Source organism: Nycticebus coucang, chromosome 6 (genome assembly GCF_027406575.1).
Source record: "Nycticebus coucang isolate mNycCou1 chromosome 6, mNycCou1.pri, whole genome shotgun sequence".
In the NCBI taxonomy this organism is placed as follows: Eukaryota; Metazoa; Chordata; class Mammalia; order Primates; family Lorisidae; genus Nycticebus; species Nycticebus coucang.
Genome location: NC_069785.1, coordinates 127,706,019 through 127,726,075, shown reverse-complemented (window position 1 = coordinate 127,726,075; position 20,057 = coordinate 127,706,019). Strand labels below are relative to the sequence as shown.

Below are 20,057 nucleotides of genomic sequence, written 5' to 3'. Positions count from 1 at the left end.
GCATGACCGTGACCGTGGGAGGGTTACTTTCTTTTGTTAGGTCTCCTACAACATGGAGGGGTTGGATTAGATGGACCCTGTGAGTGAGATTCCTTCCATGTTGTATGAAATGCAAAGACTCCTCGGGGCACTTCTCCAAGGAGGGAGTCGGAAAGAGCCCGGGGTGGCTGTGCACACCCCATCTGCTCTGCCTTGGTGTCATCTCTTGCCCTTTCCTTTGTCAAAGTCCCATAGCTCATTCCCTGCCATCAAATTCTTCTTCTTGGGACTCTACCCATTGCTGCACCCTCACAGCACCTCTGCAGGCTGCAGTGTCCAAATCTTTGACCCTGGAAGGCTGACTCCATCCAGAGCTTCCCTTTTTCTCAAAGCAGCAACTGCTCAACTCTGGGTGCTAAGAAATGTCATGGCCCACACTCGCAGATTCTCTCAGCTGAACCCCATTCACTGCAAATTTTAGGGTTCGATCTTTCTTTGCCTCTTGACTTTGCTTTCTTCTTCTGACAATTACAAAGGAAAAAATCTAATGAAAGCTTATGGGCTGCCAGGCAATTAGCTAGTCAGAGGTATGGTTAATAAAGTTTGCAGTGTAATGTGTCACCCACAGAAAATCTATCAGGTCTGTCAACCATGGCAGACTGTGTCCCTGACAGGCAATGGCTACTGAGACCAGCAGTTGGTTAGATGCTTTGATTTTTTAAAAGGCTTTTCTTGGCTGTACTTTCTCCTAGCCTGAAAGAAATAAGATGAGGCCAGAGAGCAGGTTAGATCACATGAGGAAAAAGTAGAATTTGGAAGCCACTGTGGTATCTTGGATTGTGCTATAAACCTCAGGGGAGGGAGCTGAGTCCAGGGATGATTGTGGACAGCACTAAGTATAGCATCATGCTCTGATAAGCAATCAATAAAGCCTTTTAGTAGTGATGGCTGTGGATGAAATGCCCTTTCCTTTGTCAAAGTCCCATAGCTCATTCCCTGCCATCAAATTCTTCCCCCAGTATTAGAGACAATTAGAATTGGAGTTTGTCTGCAGAGCATTCCAAACAAAGGATTTCAGACCCCAAAGTGAAGCCTGCTGCCATGAGTGGGGGTCGGGATGGGCACCATAGCAGACATTGAGAAAGAGCCATCCAGGCAGATGGCACATGACTCAGAGGTCTCCAAACAGGAGGTGCTCTGAAGGAGGAGTGTGACGATACTGGCAGTATAGGGATGTGCCGGTGGCAGCAGGGAGGTGCCCAGCTTCTGAGCCCCTCCCTCAAAGGGCACGTGAGAACAGGCAGGGAGCTGGGCCTGGGACGGGTTATAAAGTCACGATCATTTTCCTGAGGACCAAAGTGACGTTGCCGCACGTGGCAGAACTGGGGTGCAAACGCAGGGAGCCAGAGCCCAGATCCAAGACACTCTGCTACTCTGCTTCCTCCCAGAACTGGGCTGTTTAGGGGCACGCAGGGGACCCAAGGGTCATTACAGAATCAAGGAAGCAGCAAGAACCGCGAAGTGAACCCCGATTCAGTGAAGAGCCACTAAGGGCAGCGTCTTGTCACCCTAAATCAGTTCACGTGTCCAGGCTCAGACAATTTCATCCCAGAGTGCTGAAATAACACACCAAATGTAACCTCACACCCACGTCAGAAACTCTGAGAAATCACGGGAAAGTGAAGGACCAAAACCCAGAGCTTGTTTATAGGTTCCAGAAAAGCAGAGGTTGGTGAATCTGTAACAAAGCACTAGAAGAGATGATTAAATGCAAAACTTCATTCTACCAAAGCAGAATTAACCCAGGGTTCCCAGGAACCAGTCATGCCAACATAGATCAATTTGCTTTTTTGATTGACTTACAATGGAAGTTGAAATATACTTATCAAGTCCTAGTGTACGTCTTTTGTTCACTCAACAAACATTAATGAAAAGTTTGCTATGTGGAATTGTCTTAGTTTGTTTCCTGTTGATATAAACAAATATCTGAGACTTGCAATTCATGAATAAAAGAATCATATATATAATATATATATTTTTTGAAACAGAGTGTCACTTGGTCACCCTCTGTAGAGTGCTGTAACATCACAGCTCACAGCAACCTCAAACTCTTGGACTCAAGCAATTCTCTTGCCTCAGTTTCCCAAGTAGCTGGGACTACAGGCACCTGCCATAATGCCTGGCTATTTTTTAGAGATGAGGTCTTGCTCTGGCTCAGAGTGGTTTAGAACTCTGTAGAGTGCTGTAGTATCACAGCTCACAGCAACCTCAAACTCGTGGGCTTAAGCGATTCTCTTGCCTCAGTCTCCCAAGTAGCTGGGACTACAGGCACCTGCCATAATGCCCGGCTATTTTTTAGAGACAGGGTCTTGCTCTGGCTCAGTCTGGTCTAGAACTCGTGAGCTCAGGCAATCTACCCACCTCAGCCTCCCCAGTGCTGGGATTACAGACATGAGCTACCATGCCTGGCCACAAAGAAACATATTTCTTACAGTTCAAGTGTGTGGAAAATCCAAGGTTGAGGGGTGAAGGCCCTTCTTGCTGGTGGGGACTCTCTGCAGAGTCCTGAGGTGGCACAAATTATCACATGGCAACAGGACTCACAAAAGAGAACCAAACTGGCTTTTATAACAGACCCACTCTCATGATAAATCACTAACACATTAAGCCATGAATAGATAATCCATTCAGAAGGGCAGAGCCATCATGACCCAATCACCTCTCAAAACTGCTCCTCTGGAGACTAAGCTTCAATAAGAGTTTGGGAGGGAGGCCAGACACAGGGACTCACTCCTGTAATCCCAGCACTCTGGGAGGCTGAAGTGGGTGGAATGCCCAAGCTCAGGAGTTTGAGAACAGCCTGAGCTAGAGCAGACCCTTTCTCTAAAAATAGCTGGGCACTGTGACTTGTGTCTGTCACAGGATTCCCAGCTACTTGGGAGGCTGAGGCAAGAGGATCGCTGGAGCCCAAGAGTTTGAGGTTGCTGGGAGCTATTATGCCATGGTGTTCTACTGAGGGTGAAAAGTGAGACTCAGTCTCAAAAAGAAAAAAAAGAGTTTTGGAGGGGATGTTCTTTTTTTTTTTTTTTTTGAGACAGAGCCTCAAGCTGTTGCCCTGGGTAGAGTGCTGTGGCATCACAGCTCACAACCTCCAATTCCTGGGCTCAAGCGATTTTCCTGCCTCCGCCTCCCAAGTAGCTGGGACTACAGGTGCCCACCTCAACACCCTGGAGGGGATGTTCTAACCATAGCAAGGATGTACTAGTTGACAAGACAATTTAAAATCTTTTCTCTCATTCAGTCTTCTGGGAAAAAGTATGTGAAAAGCAGAAAATCAGTATGTAAATAACCAAAATTTCAGGTGAAGTTAAATGCTATGAAAAAAGTGAAGTGTAGCAATGAGCTGGGGGAGGATTATGAACATGAGGCTCCATTAGCCAGGATGATGGGGAAGCTTCTTTGATGGTATTTAAGCCAAGACCAGAGTAACAGGGAGGAGCCTAACATATTCCAGAGAAAATAGGAAGTGCAAAGTTCTTGATACTTGAACCAGTTTGGCGTGTTTCAGAAACCAAAAGAGGGTGGCGCCTGTGGCTCAAAGGAGTAGGGCACCGGCCCCATATGCCGAGGTGGTGGGTTCAAACCCAGCCCTAGCCAAAAACTGCAAAATAAATAAATAAATAAATAAATAAATAAAAGAAACCAAAAGAAGGCCACGGTCTCCAGCCTACAGTGAGGGAAGGGGAAGCTGGAAGGTAAGCCGGGGAAGTGGGCAGCTCTACAAAGCTCGGTGGTCTGTGGTCAGGAATTCAGAATTTGTCCTCAGAGAAATGGGAAGCAATTGAAAAATCTAAGCATAATAGCATGATTCAAATTACTTTTTAAAAATTTTATTTTATTTTACATATTTATTTTTATTGGTATAGTTGCACATATTTTGAGGTACGCGCGATGTTCTGATACACATGTGCAATGTCTAGTGGTCAAATCAAGGTAACCAGGATACTCATCACCTCAAACTCAAACTAGAAGAAGCTAGCTCTCAATGCTGCGTGGAGAACAGTTTGGAAGCAGAGCAGGGATAGAAACTCAATGTGTTTGTTTAGAGGAGAGAAGTTGGTGGCTTGCACAAAGGTGGTCCCATAAAGAAGGTACAGTTGAGTCCAATTTAGGATATATTTTAGATATTTGATATAATCAGCTTTTGAAAGTACTACATATATAATTTATTTTTCATTTTTTTTTTTTTTTGAGACAGAGTCTCACTCTGCCACCTTGGGTAGAGTGCCCTGGCATCATCATAGTACAGCAACCTTAAACTCTTCGGCTCAAGTGATCCTCCAGCCTCAGCTTCCCCAGTAGCTCAGACTACAGGCACCCTCCATAACACGGGGCTAATTTTTTTATTTTTAGTAGAGATGGAGTCTCGCTCTTGCTCAGGTCTCAAACTCCTGAGTTCAAGCGATCCACCTTCCTCTGCCTCCCAGAGTGCTAGGATTATAGGCAGGAGCCACCATGCTTGCCCAGCCACATTTTTAATTTGTTTTAATGAGTCTGAAGCTCACTAGGGCTGAATTCTAATGGAGCACTGTTCTTAGCCTCTTATTTGTTAATACCATGAACCTCCTTTCTGGGCCTATAACTGCCTTAGTCCATTCAGTCCTACCCGAATATTATAAACCAGGTAGTTTACAAACAACAGAAATTCACTTACAGTTCTGGAGTCTGAGAAGACTGAGACCGAAGCAGAAGCAGAGTCCTGTGGCAGCCTGCTTTCTGGTTCCTAGGCGGTGCCTTCTCACTGTGTCCTCACCTGGTGGAAGGGGCAAGGGAGCTCTCTGAGGCCTCTTTGATAAGGGTACTAATCCCATTTAAGAGAGCCCCACCCTCCCGACCTAATGAATTCCAACCTCCTAAGCTGTTGGGGGTGAAGAGTTCATCATACGAATGTGGGGGGACATTCACAGCAATGACTTGCATCTCCCTAGTAATCATTCCAGTAACAGATCTAATTTGGCTCCCGTATTTGTGAAATGCCTTCTCAGGCTGCTCTGACTGGATAAAATATGTATTCTTTGCATCCGACTCTAACTAGCTCTGGCCAGAAGGATAGGGATTAGGAGAGTGAACAGATCATATCTAGTGCAGTGATTTTCAACCAGTGCAGCGCACTTGTGTGCTGTGCAAATTTCTAAAGATCATTAATTAAGTAATTTTTGAAAGAAGTTCAAAGCACAGTAAGTACTTTTTTGTTCTTTTTTTTTTAATCGATGTAATTTAAGTGTGCCGTGGAAGATTAAGTATAGGTCCAAGAATACTGTGAGATAAAAATGTTTGAAAAACACGGATCTAGTGTACAGTGACTACTGCAGAGGCAAGTCCAGTCTCAGCTGAGAATTTGGGGCAATTTTATTGATACGCCAAAAGAATTTGGCCCATTCTACCACACTTATTACCTAATTGGTATCTAAGCCACAGATTTGGTTGGCCTGCTTTTCCTAGACTGTGTCCCATGTGTACACAGTTGGTTTTGTTTGTGTGTGTGTGTGTTTTTTTTTTGCCTGCACTACTCACGAAAGCAGCAGGAATGTATGTGTACCTTTTATTAACTGGGCACAGGAAATTTGGCAATCACTAGGCCCATACAGAATGCAGCCAGTCACTCCAGAGAGAAAAGGGGCTTCTCGGAGGATGCTGGGGTGTTCCTTTTCTTCTTAATCTGCCTGTGAAAGAGAGAAAAGAGAGCCCTAACAGAGAAAAAATAAAAAACTTTCATAAAGTCCAAAGACTGTAAAATGCCTAGGCTTCTGCCAAGAGACTAACTTCTAATTTTATTGATGCGCCAATTATTGAGTCTGCACTGGGAGCCTATTTCTCTTGCTGAGGATTTCATATATTTTGCACCTCCCCTCCCCCAGCAAAAAGATCAGTTTGCTCTGGAGACATGGAGTCGTGTAGGATAATAATCCCAGCAGACAAATGGGAGGAGACAGCAATAATAAATATCCCTGCTAAAGGGACATAAAAAAGTAAAAGCTTGGGGCATCTCTGGAGCACCAGCTGCTTAATAATAAAGGCAATAATAACATGATTCCTTGGCCAGGCTGCAAAAACAACTTTTAGTTACAGGTGTCAAAGCCTGTAACTGGCCCTTGTCAGTTACAGTGTCTGGCCCTTGTTTTATTACTGTCATTTAGCATGCCGTTGGTGTCTGCTCACAGCACAGACATTTTTTCTCTGACACCAGAAACATAATGCTTTCTCTCTTTGAATTCTCAAAGTCTCCCAATCCCAAGGCCCATTTGCTTCTCAATTTTCTTCTAACCCAAGATTTCCTGATCCCCTTTGCTACAGAAAGAAAGAGAATTTGCTTTCCAAGAAGGCCTAAATAATTGCATCTCTGTTCATGGAAGTATGAAGCCCTGTTCTGTCTGGGGCACATGATTATTAAAATGATAATGAAAGTAAAAATATAATTTTTTGACAAGTGCAATTCCATTTGCTGATCACAAGTCTTCTTAAGAGTTATAAGAAATGAAACAGCTCCCTCAGAGGGATTTGCAGTCTAGTAAGAAGGTTGAGAAAAACACAGAGTTATAGAAGTATAGAATAAGTTTAATAAAAACAAGGGGTCCTATGGGCAATAAGAATCTTAAGGGACAAATTCATGCAGCTGGAAAGACGGGAAAGATTAGGGATGGCCTTAAGGAAGGAGGTGGCATTGAAAGTGAGTCTTGAGGGTTGGGGTTAAGGAAGAGGGTGGTAGCAGAGGCTGGAGAAATGGTCTTAGTTAAAGAGACTGAGCTGATAAGAACACCTAAAATGTCTTAGGCCCATGTCACCCAGTTTCTATGGATGAGGGGAAAAGTAATGTAATTTAGAAGAGTATTGAACCCAGGAAAGTCCTTTCTGTTGGGTTAACATACAAGTATGACATCCCAGTGGTAAGGAAGAGTATCGAGGAAACATAAGGAGGAATTGGCAAGAGCCAACCATGCTAAGCTTGCCTGTCAAATAGGCCGGAGTTGGTGGCAGCGTTCGACTCTTGCAGTGATTATGGGGCCTGTGTGGGGTGCCAGACAGGCTGTATAACTATAAGGTTCAAGGCAAGAGTCCCGCTCTGGGGCTTGAAACAAAGTGAAGTCCAAAGGGCGATGCTTGCCTGAGTCCATTTTCTGTTGCTATAACTGAATACCCGAGACTGGAATATTTACAAAGAAAAGAAATTTGTTACTTACAGTTTTAGAGTTTGGGGAGTCCAAAGTCTAGAGGCTGCATCTGGCGAGGGCCTTCTTGCTAGGGGGACTCTGCAGAGTCCCAAAGTGGGGCAGGGCCTCACATGCTGAGCAGGCTCAGGGACTCTCTTTTCCTCTTAGAAAGCTACAAATACCCCACCCTTCTGACCTCATCTAATCCTAATTACCTCACATATATCCCAGCTCTCAAATACCAGAGTCGGATCTCCCACTCCCTCAATACTGTTACAATATGGATTAAATTTCAACATGAGTTTCAGAGAGGACAATCAAAACTGCAGATGCTGGCGTGGAGGTGGAGAGAGGGGAACGCTTTTACACTGCTGGTGGGACTGCAAACTAATACAACCTTTTTGGAAGGAAGTATGGAGAATCCTCAAAGCACTCAAATTCTACTTCCCTCTTGATCCTGCAATCTCATTACTAGTATCTACCCAGAAGAAAAAAAAAATCCTTTTATCATAAGGACATTTGCACTAGACTGTTTATTGCAGCTCAATTTACAATCGCCAAAATGTGGAAACAACCTAAATACCCATCAGCCTAGGAATGGATTCACAAGCTATGGTATATGTATATCTGAAAATAGATGAAGACTTTACATTTTTTGTATTAACCCAGTGGTTCTCAACCTTCCTAATGCCGCAACCCTTTAATACAGTTCCTCATGTGGTGGTGACCCCCAACCATTACATTATTTTTGTTGCTAGCAAAAATGTTTGGGGATCACCACCACATGAGGAACTGTATTAAAGGGTCACGGCATTAGGAAGGTTGAGAACCACTGTATTAACCTGAATTGAGATGGATCACATTCTTCTTCCTAAAGCATTACAAGAATGGAGAAGTAAGAATCCAATGTTCTCAATTCTAATATGAAGGTGGTAGATGAGCTAATACATGGTGGGGGTTGGGGGAATGAGCAAGTGGGGAGAGGGGAGGAGGACTGGGATGGGGGTCACAGTGTATGGCACACCTCTTGGGGGGCGGGACACAATTATAAGAGGGACTTTACCTAACAAATACAATCAGTGTAACCTAATTCTTTGCACCTTCAATGAATCCCAAACAATAAAAAAAAATGTACAGAATGTCAATGTTATGCTTGCATCTTTTTCCAGCCAGTTGCCAGATTGTTTCCCAGTATCCTCAGCACCAACAGAGAGGACTATGACAAGCATGGCTGCCACCCTCCACCAGGGAGAACCTAAAGTGAATAGCAGCTCACTTTGACATCAGAAAACTGATATCAAACCCAAGACAGGTGGACTCCAGACAGGTGAGTGATGCCCAAACCAACATGTCTTTGGAAAGTTCTCAGAAGTAGTAAAAGCCAAACAGGTGGCTCAGCAGGAAACAGAGAGACCAGATTTGTGACTGAAAAGGCTGAGCAACAGAGCAAGGCAGGCATTGCTGCTGGTGAAAGTGAACTTGTCATCCTCAAAAGTGTCCTTGAGCCTTTTTGTAACCCTCCTGCCCTTCCCCCTCGCCCTGCAAGTTCACCCCCAGAAACCACTGATCTGTTTATCTCACCATAGTTTAGTTTTTATTTTCTAGAAATTTATATAAAAGGAATTGTATACTAGTCATTCATTTTTCTTTAGTCTGACATCTTTCATTCAGCGTAACTGTTTTGAGATTCATCCATGTTTTGGGATGTACTAATAGTTCAATATTTTTATTGCTAAATAATATTCCATTGTATGAATATGCCATACTTGATCATCTACTATTCAACTATTGATAGACTTTTGGGGGTGTTTTCACTTTAGGGCTGTTGCAAATAAAACTACATGTTCGTGTAAAAGTCTTAGAATGGGCAGAGAAATTCACCCATTTCTTTTGGGTATTACTTAGGAATGAATGCCTGCCTACACAATGACAGGTGCTTAACTTCTTCCAACACTGCTAAACTATTTTCCAAATCTATTTTCCCAAAAATAGTGGGAGTCCCAGTTCCTTCATATCTTCGTCAATACTTGGTATAGCAAATCTTTTTAATTTTAGCCATTCTTTTTTTTTTTTTTTTTTTTTTTGCAGTTTTGGTTGGGGCCAGGCTTGAACCCACCACCCCCGGTATATGGGGCCAGCGCCCTACTCCTTGAGCCACAGACACCACTCAATTTTAGCCATTCTTAAAGAATATATAGTGATACCTCATTGTGGTTTTGATTTGTATTTCTCTATTGACTAATGCTTTGGGATTTTTTTTCATGTTTTATTCATCAGATGTATTCTTCTTTGATGAAATGTCTGTTCAAATCCTTGCCCGTTTTTAAATCAGGCTGTTTTCTTTTTATTATTGAATTTTAATATATTGCTATGGACTGAGTTGTGCTCCCCACCCCAATTCATATGTTGAAGTTTTAACTTCCAATGTCATTGTATTTGAGAAAAGAGCTTTTAAGAAGTAATTAAGATAAGGGCGGCGCCTGTGGCTCAGTCGGTGGGGCACCAGCCCCATATACCAAGGGTGGCGGGTTCAAACCCGGCCCCGGCCAAACTGCAACCAAAAAATGGCTGGGCGTTGTGGCGGGCGCCTGTAGTCCCAGCTACTCGGGAGGCTGAGGCAAGAGAATCACTTGAGCCCAGGAGTTGAAGGTTGCTGTGAGCTGTGTGAGGCCATGGCACTCTACTGAGGGCCATAAAGTGAGACTCTGTCTCTACAAAAAAAAAGAAGTAATCAAGATAAAAGAACACAAAGGTGGAGTCCTAATAGGATAATATTGATACCCTTATAAGAAGTGAAAGAGGTTTGGCACTCAGCACAGGGGTTATGGAGCCAGCCACATGCACTGAGGCTGGCAGGTTCGAGCACAGCCCAGGCCTGCTAAACAACAATGACAACTTTAACAAAAAAAATAGCTGGGCATTGTGGTGGGTGCCTATTGTCCCAGTTATTTGGGAGGCTGAGGCAAGAGAATCACTTAAGCCTAAGAGTTTGAGGTTGCTGTGAGCTGTGATGCCACGGCACACTCTACAGAGGGCTCTACAGAGGGCGACATAGTGAGACTGTCTCAAAAAAAAAAAAAAAAAAGAAGTGAAAGAGAGATTTCTCTCTCTCTCTCTCCACACACTGGAACCAAGGACAGGCCGTGTGAGCAGGCAATGAGAAGGCAGCTGTCTACAATCTCAAAAGAGAGCCCTCACCAGAACCCATCTGTGTTAGTCCTGATCTCAGATTTCCAGCCTGTAGAACTGTGAAAAAATAAATGTCTATTATTTAAGCCACCCACTCCATAGTATTTTATTATGGCAGCCTGAGGAGACTAAGACAGAAATAGATTTAAATGTAGATGTAGATATATGTCTTAATTCCTGGGACAAGTCCTTTATCAGATATATGCTTTGCAAATATTTCCTTCCAATCTAGTGTTTATCTTTCCATTCTCTTAACAGGCCTTCGGAAGGCTAAATACTTCCAATTTTAACCAAGTTCAATTTATCAATTTTTTTCTCTTTTACGAATAATGCTTTGGGTTAAATATATAAGAAGTCTTTGCCTAATCCAAGATCACATGTTTTCTTTTAGAAGTTTTATAGTTTTCTATTTTACATTTAGGGTTATCATCTCTGCCGAGCTAATTTGTGTATAGTATGAGAAATATGGATTGAAGATTTCTTTTTGCATATGGATATTCAATTACAGCTTTCCTGAGATCACATAATGTTAGACTTCCAAATTTGTGCCTGTTTTTTCAAAAAGACTATTCTAGGGCCTTTGCATTTCTAAATGCAATTTGGAATCACTTGCCAATTTCTATAAAAAGTCTGCTGGGATGTTGATTGGGATTGCATTAAATCTGTACATCAATCAGGGGGAAGTAACAATAGCAGTGAGCCTTCTGGTCCTGGAGTGTGTCTCTCCATTTACGTAGGAATTCCTTAGATCCCCTCATCAGTATTTTGTAGTTTTCACTGTACAGTTCTTACGCCTTTTGGGGTCAGGTTTATCCTTCTCTATTTCATTTTCTAGATGAAATTGTAAATGACACTTTTTATTATTTCAATTTCCAGTTGTTGATTGCTGGTAAACAAAAATGCAATTGCTTTTTAATCTTGTACCCTGAAAACCTGCCTAATGAGCTTCCTAGTTCTAATAGCTATTTTAAAAATACGATCAGATTTTCTGCCTAGACAATCGTGTCATCTGTGAATAAAAACAGCCTTCCTTCTTCTTTGCCAATATGGCTCCTTCTTATTTTTTCAAAAGCTTCAGAAACTTTCGATCTCCCTTAATAGAACTCATAATTTTACAGACGTACTTAAAGTTCAGAGAGGTGATATTTCAAGCCTCCTTTGTGCGGCGTCTAAATGAACATAACTGAGATTCTAACAAAGCTGACAGAACGTACCAGATCCAGCACTTCTAGGCTGGCACATCAGTTATTTTTAGTCATAATAATGGTCTGTGATGAACAATCTCAAAACCTCAGTTGCTCACAAAATACACCTGTGGGTTTCCCAGACTGGGCTGAGTTTACTGATGCATTGACCATCACCCGCAGTTGAGTAGGTCACCCTGCTGGGTCTTCTCTAGACTCACTCTTATGCGTGGGGTGAGCTCCAAATAAACTCTGTTCTACCAGTTTGCTACTCACTAGCAGTCTAGCCAGGTCATAGTCTTCTCATGGTAATGGCTGAAGGTAAGCGCAGTAAGCAGAAATGTACAAGTATTTGTCAAGCCTTGAGCCACATTTGCAATCATCCTATTGGTCAAAACCATGACCAAAATGAAACTATAATGTTACAGAATAAAGGGGAGAGATACAGAGCAACATGAAGAATTGGAGCCATGGATGTGATCATTAATGATTAGAGCTAGAGGGTTGGTTAGTTAATATACATGATAGCAAGGAAATACCATCCATCTCAGCTCAGAGACAATTACATGTGCATTTTGCCCCCTCTGGTAGAGTAACTGGTAAACTTTACCAGTAGTTCTTCCCAAATTGCTGTGTCAAGATCTGAAAAGTTTGCAAGAGTAGAGGGTAAGCGTGGGAGGGTACTGTGTGGATAGTTAGATACGTCCAATTTTCAAGAAGTTTTCAGAGGCAGAGGAAACCAGGCAACACTGAGGGGTCCATCAAATAAATGGATTCCAGGATCTAGAATATTACACACTAATTGGAACATTTTTGCTTGCAAGTGACAGAAATTCAGGTGAAATGATTTAAGTAGAAAAGACACTTCATCCCTCTCATAACTAAAAAGTCTAAAAATATATCAGGTTTCAGACACAGCAGGATCTAAGACCTCAAATAATGACATTTTGACTCAGTCTTTCACCATCTCCTGGCTCAGAATTCCTTTTTAAGCAATCTGATGGCAGCCAGCAGCTTTAAGCTTACATCTTCCATGTTAACAATTCCCTGGGAGAAGATCTTCGTTTTCCCAATAATTTCAATAAACTTCTAAAATTGAACTCATTATTCTAACTTATATTACTCATTGTTGTAACTTCCATTCTCATTATTCAAACTTCCATATTCCTTAATCCAAGGGATATGCTTACTGCCAGTCCTGCCTTGGGCTATCACTTTAATAATGCTGCATGTCCCCAAAACATACATTTGCTTAAAAACACTGCTGTCACTCAAGAATCAGTACTCAACCCTGGGCCAGCACACCCCAAAAGCCTAGACATCCACTCCTATCACTAACACCAGGTAGACCCACAAGAAATACTTCTTACATATTCTGCCCAGTGTCTTCACGACAAAAGAGAAACGGCATCAAATTGTTACACTATGTTTTACAGGTTGTGCTGTTCCCAACATTGGAAATAGGTACCACTTTGCAGTAACCAGAGAATTTCAATGGCAAGAAGCACTTAGATAAGAGAATAAGCACTTAAGTAATTGTAGGTTTTTGTGTTTTATTAATGTGTCATGTCCTTCCCCTCAGCATGAATGATATAAATTCTGGCCTCATGAAACATTTTTACTCAGTGGTCCTAATGGCCCTCTTTCTCATATAATTTTACAGTTTTACAAATACTCACAAATTAACTCCATGAGCCCAAGCCGTTAGCTAAGAAACATTTTACAATAGTAATTCATATCACTCTTCAATATTCATATATACATAGGTGCAGATGTAAATATAAAGGCAGCAAATATAAAGTACAATCCCAAGTCTTTCTTTTTTTTTTTTTTTCCAGTTTTTGGCCAGGGCCAGGTTTGAACCCACCACCTCTGGTATATGGGGCCAGTGCCCTACTCCTGGAGCCACAGGTACCACCCGATCCCAAGTCTTATCATAGGCAAGTGAATGGTCACTGAACTCTAAAGTTCTAAGTATTTTTATTTTTGTAAAAATATGTTAATAAGATATAAGCACATTCCCCGCCCCCAAATATAAACTATATGAAAATATTAATTATAGTAACATAATTGTGCTAGAATGAAAATCAGACAAATATATTTTATGAGATGAATAAATAATAATTTATAAGATATGTATTTTGCTATGCATCTGGACATCTGGAGTATTACACCTGGACATAATGAAATATAATTAAATTCAATTGTATTCACATTTAGTATTTTTGCTGACTTTTGATCATATAAAAGCCAAAGCTTTACACATATTTTCCAATTTTGGCATTTGGAAATGAAAAGCATAGAGCGTGTATTATGTAACAATTCATTTGCTCCATTGATATAACTTTTATATATTTAAGTATCTGATGTGGGGGCCTCCCTTTTGACTCTCATCCTAGGTCCTGCAAATGATAGAAACAAAATCAGGGAGATGTTCATTCCCCCAAGGGGGACCAAGCTGTTGGTATAGACAGAACGGGAGGGGAAACTGGGCAGGTTATAAACTGATGTCAATTAGAGCTGACACTTTGCTGCCAGGAGCCGTTCTATCAACTGCTACTGCTCTCTCTGATTCCAGACCTGTGATTAATAAGGTCCAAGGAAAAAACTATTATAGATCTGTGGAAGAATAAGCACACTATCTTATGACATTCCTTGTCAGTGTTTGATCAGAGACCAAATGGCCATTCAAGGGATCTGCAGAAGGGATTCCTGAATTAGGAAGGAGATGGGGCTAAGTCAGCTTAGTCAACATGTTATTTGCTGGGACATGTTATGTCCCAGGCTCTGCACTGGGTTCCATGGTTTGGGCAATTTTAGAGTTCAAATGCCCAGCTGAAAACTATGGGAATCAACACACCAGTTTCCACTGTCCTCAGCATGCGCAGTTCAGAATCAGACTAGCAGGCAGTCCAGCTTGGCTGCTAAGAGTGCTGGGTCTATTTATATATCAGAAATGCACAAACTCAGAAGCTGGGAAGTTCCCTATGGCCTTGACAGTCCGTCTTCAGAAGGAAGGATTAAGCAATCTTTGTAACACAGATCCCCCAGATACGATTTTATTTTATCTAATCAGTCTACCAAAGGCAAAAGGTGAAACTCTAACAAATTAAATTAAAACGCAATATAGGCCATTCTGAAAAACAAATTTCAAAACCCATTTTTCACTAATATCCTCTCTGAACCTGGAAGTTAAGAGGTCTGTGGGAGAGAAAGGATGCCTCCTCTTTGATTAATGTTATCAACTCAATTTATGCTGTTTCTAAAGGAATTAAAGGAAAGACACGTCACCATGTTTTATCTCATAGTAAGGGAACGGGGCTTCATTTTCATTCCTTAAAGAAAGACTGGAGCCAGATTTAGGCAAATGGTAATGAACAGAAATGTCTTTAGGGCTAGAATATGTCATTTCTCTCTTTTCCTGCCATTTCCTCCTATCCTTACAATCAGACTTTTTGTCTCAGCCTAAAGTCATAAAATGTTATTGTCAACTGAAATCATTAAAATGCATTTAGTTCTGGGCGGTGCCTGTGGCTCAAAGGAGTAGGGCGCTGGCCCCATATACCAGAGGTGGAGGGTTCAAACCCAGCCCCAGCCAAAAACAGCAAAAATAAATAAATAAGTAAATAAAAATAAAATGCATTTAGTTCCCTTAAGCCAGTCATACCATACCTACTATCTAGTAAAAGATATTTGAAGCTGGAAGGTGCTTTAGAGATCATCTTGAAAAGTTCTTTAGGGCTCAAGAATGCTACAAAAAGTGGCTCTAAGAAGCCAGAATTTTTGTTAATAGATAAAAGCTTATAACCCCTATATTTCGATTTTAATTTGAGCAGGCTTTCAACGGCACCATCAGTAAGATGGTAATAAGGAGGACTGGAGATGTTTTCATGATAACCCACACACGAAGTCCACTTTGAACTTCATTGTCCCTGGCTTATTGGCTCAGTGCCCAGATCATCCACAGAGATCTTTCGAGAAACCTTGTGTTTGTGTTCTGACTGTGACACTTCTTTTTTTTTCAAACTTTCCAGATTTTATTCAGACTATAAACCTTTGGATTGAAAAAAATTCAATAAACCCCAAACAGAATAAACAAAGTTCCAAAACATATAAAACCAATCACTATATTATTTAGGAATCAATACATATATGACAAGAATAAATAACACTGGCAAGATTAATCCAAATTGAGGATAGCAGTTAACTCTGGAAAGAAAAATGGACAACTCAAAGGCTTTAATTGTATTAGCAAATTCTTTTTCTCAAGTGACCTAAGAGGTAAACACATTTTTATTATCCTTCAAATAGAACACATACGAAATCAGGCAGGCTAAAAAGTGATAATTATTGGATTTGGTTGGTGAGAACATGGTCAAGGGTGACTCCCAAGTTTCTGGCTTGTGTTATAAATAACACAGAAAAAGGATACATGAATTTCATTAATTTTCTATTTATTGTGACTGTGACACTTCTTGAGTATTTATCCCTTGTCTTTTTAAACCTCAATTGAATCATCTGAAGAGTAGGGCTAATCACAAAACCACCTTGTAGGGCTGTTTCAAGAAGTAGATGAGACAAAATATGGAAAGTGCTTCACAAATTAAAAAGAAACATAAATATCAAGTGTTTTTGTAGTTGTTATTAGCCATAGTATTTCTTCAAGAAACTTCTTCGAGTCCACATTCCCTAGTCTATACCCTTTGCTGTCATTCATTCAACATCCATTCAAAATTGATCAGGCGTCTGTTGTCTATTGGGCGTCATTCTATGCAATGGAGCTTCAAAAATCAATGAGGTAAAATTCAGGTCATTGGGAACTCCACAGACTAGTAGCAGGTCTATAAATAATTATAATAAAATGCTTGTATGGGTACAAGGTGCTGCAGAAGCACAAAGAGACATTCTCTAGGAAGAACAGACAGTGGAGGTGACATCTGGATTGTTTTGAATTAAAAGCAGAATTTCTGCCAACTGGAGAGGTAAGGGAAAAGAAGAGTGGAAATTGGGCATTCCAAGCAGTTGTGATGGATTTACATGTTTACACAAATGAAACAAATGCAAGTAGCCTAGAAGTGGCTGATAAATAAGATGCAACAACAACTACATTACCTTTTGGAAAAATTTCTAAGCTCCATACTTTTTCTTGTTTGTTTTGTTTTGAGACATAGTCTCACTATGTCACCCTCAGTAGAGTGCAGTGACGTCACAGCTCACTGCAACCTCAAACTCTTGGGCTAAAGTGATTCTCTCACCTCAGTCTCCTGAGTAGCTGGGACTACAGGCGCCCGCCAAAACGCCCAGCTATTTTTTGTTGCACTTGTGATTGTTGTTTAGCTGGCCTGGGCCGAGTTTGAACCCACCACTCTCGGTGTATGTGGCTGGCACCGAAACCACTGTGTTACAGGGGCCAAGCCTAAGCTACATACTTTTAACACATGCTTATAATCTGTATGATAACCCTTCAAAGAAAGTAGCATGCCTAAAGATTATGAGTAAGAAAACTAAGGCTCACAGAGGCTAAGTAACTTGCCTAAGATCACACAGCTGGTATGTAGGAAAGACAGGTTTTCAGCTGAGGTCACCCCTAACTCCAAAGTGTGTGCTTTTACTTAATGTGCAATGAACTGGACAGTGTCAGAAGATGACTGGAAACGTAGGCAAGGGGCAGACTTCACAGAACTTGCAATACCAAAGCCAGGGAAACTGAATTCCATTTAGATTGTGAGAATCATTGAAGGATTATTATTATTTTTTTTAAGCAGATATTTTAGAAAAATCAGTCCAGGGAAAAGTGTGTAGAATGGATGGTACAAGGAAAAGTGTAGAAACATGAAGCACAGTGAAGAAATGATTACAAAAGTCCAAGTAAGAGAAAATAAGGGACAGCGCCTGTGGCTCAAAGGAATAGGGCTCCAGCCCCATATACTGGAGGTGGCGGGTTCGAATCCAGCCCTGGCCAAAAAAAAAAAGAGAGAGAGAGAAAATAAGCACCTTGGGAATTCCACGTTTGTTTGTCCACTCAAGTATGTGTGTGACACAGACCATTGTTTTATTAAGTAAGAATATTTATTATATCACATAATGGAAAGGGCAGAGAGAGAGCAGGCCCACAGCTGGTTGGCCAGCGGTTGATCAGAAGCTTTGCCCTCTTTCCATTTCTACTGCACAGTCTGCTATTATCCTAATGCAGGGAGACCCAAGATGCCTACCAATAGCGGTAGAGATCAAGTGTTTCCTTGTTCACATCCTAGCAAAGAAAGAACTCTCTCCCCATGAACAGGAAGGTTATCTGTCTTGACTTTAGTCTGCTTGGGTCAATGTGAGCAATGGGAATGACTAACTGTTGCTGGAGGAACCGTGTGTAGATTGACTTGGGTGGATCAGGATCTTGCTGTGGAGCAAGCACCACACCTGCTCCCAATCAAAGCTTCGTTAGGAAGGCAAAGTGGGGAGTTGATGCCAAATGGGCAATCAACAGTATCATGACTGACACCAGGCGGTAGCGTGAATAATTGCAGGGAATGAATGTCCCTACACATCTTTCCTAATACTGGTCTGCCAGAGCACGTGCTTCTCCCCAGCTGCCCTTCCAGGTCACCTTTCTCCCACTTCACAAAAGCAAGACATACTTCTCACCCAGCCAAAACACTCCCATAGCATGTTGCCTCCAGGTAAAAACGTTTTGTGTGCCAAAAAAAAAAAAGACAGAGGAGTATTTAAAATATTGTGCTTGGGGTGGTGCCTGTGGCTCAGTGAGTAGGGCGCAGGCCCCATATGCTGAGGGTGGCGGGTTCAAACCCAGCCCCGGCCAAACTGCAATAACAAAAAAAAATAGCCGGGCGTTGTGGTGGGCACCTGTAGTCCCAGCTGCTCGGGAGGCTGAGGCAAGAGAATCGCGTAAGCCCAGGAGTTAGAGGTTGCTGTCAGCCATGTGATGCCATGGCACTCTACCTGAGGGCAGTACAGTGAGACTGTCTCTACAAAAAAAAATAAAAATAAAATATTGTGCATGGTGTTGAGAAAGTGACTAGGTAACACATGCTTGTGCAGGTCAGATGATTCCCAATTCTCTAAAATTCAAGGAAGACCTAATGGAGTTGTCACCTGAGAGATCACTGAATCTATTTTCTAAACCATACGTCACAATGCTATTTTTTGACTTACAAATTACAAAAAGAAATAAAATAGGAATAAAATTAGTGCTGAGCTTTGTTTCATTCCAGTAATGTATTTATATTCAACCAAGATACATAAACTGACAGAGGAAAAAAAAAATAGAAGCCCTATCAATTTCATGAAGTGAAGCACTTCCAATAAAATTTACTTTTCATGTTTAAAAGCACAAAAAGTCAATAGATTGATGTTTTTATTAATCATACACTAATACTAATTCTCAAAACTCATTTTGAACACCTATATTTATGACATTGAAATAAATATTTTTCAACTTTAAGTTATATTTTTCTTGTGGAACAGTATGAAGGGTGATCCATAAAAGACTTCCAACCATGAGAACGGTGAAAGTTAAATGAAAATAACAAGTTCAAGGAGAAAATATGTGAATGTTTTAACCATTAGAAAGAGATTATTAGATTGAACTTTACCTAAGAAACACAAACAAGGTAACCTAATCACTTGTAGCCTCATATTAGTCTGAAATAAAAATAAAATAAAGCAAATAATACAGATACAGTTACAGTCTTAAAAAAAGAGCTTATTAGGGATCTAATGTATGGCAGGTAGACATCTAACACTTGAAAATTGCCAAGAGGGTAGGTTTTAGATACTCTTACCACAAATAAGAAAAGAAAGGTATAGAGAGAGAGAGAGAGGAGGGAGGGGGTTGAGGGAAAGGAAGAGCAGAGAGAGGGAAGGAGGGAGGACAGTGGGGTCTTGGTGAGTGACACACCTTTTGGGGGCAAGACACAATTATAGGAGGGCCTTTACCTAACAAATGCAATCAGTGTAACCTGGTATCTTGTACCCTCAATGAATCCCCAACAATAAAATAAAGAAAGAAAGAAAGAAAAGAAAGGAAAAAAATATTGACACAGAACCAAAACAAGAGAGAAGAGAGATTATGTCAGGCAAAATATGTTAATATTTCAAGAAATCATCTGAAAGAGATGTTGTTGGTTGTAAAGTCTTCCCAGAAATGGAAGGATTTAAGAGGGACTTCAGATGTTGCCCAGGAAGTATTCCAAAGACAGAGAACAGGTAAAACAACAATAGGTCCAAAGTAGTAAAGGAGATGATTAGGTAGCCCTGGCTTGAGGAGAGGCATAGACGTGAACAGTGGGAGATAAACTATAATTAAAAACCAAATACTGGGTTGGGTACGGTGGCTCATGCCTATCATCCTAGCACTCTGGGAGGCTGAGTACATTGCTTGAGCTCAGGAGTTGGAGACCAGCCTGAGCAAGAACAAGACCCCATCTCTACTAAAAAAAAAAAAAAAAAATTAGCCACGCATTGTGGTGGGCATCTGTAGTCT

General features: G+C 41.3%; 1 long non-coding RNA gene across 1 annotated transcript in view; it reads right to left on the bottom strand.

Moving 5' to 3' along the window:
- Nucleotides 1-5,578: 5,578 nt before the first annotated feature.
- LOC128588086 (uncharacterized) overlaps nucleotides 5,579-20,057 on the bottom strand; it is a 124,526-nt gene continuing 110,047 nt past the window's right edge. The window contains exon 3 of the long non-coding RNA XR_008380709.1: nucleotides 5,579-5,702. This is a non-coding gene — a long non-coding RNA (uncharacterized LOC128588086). The remainder of the gene's footprint in view (nucleotides 5,703-20,057) is intronic.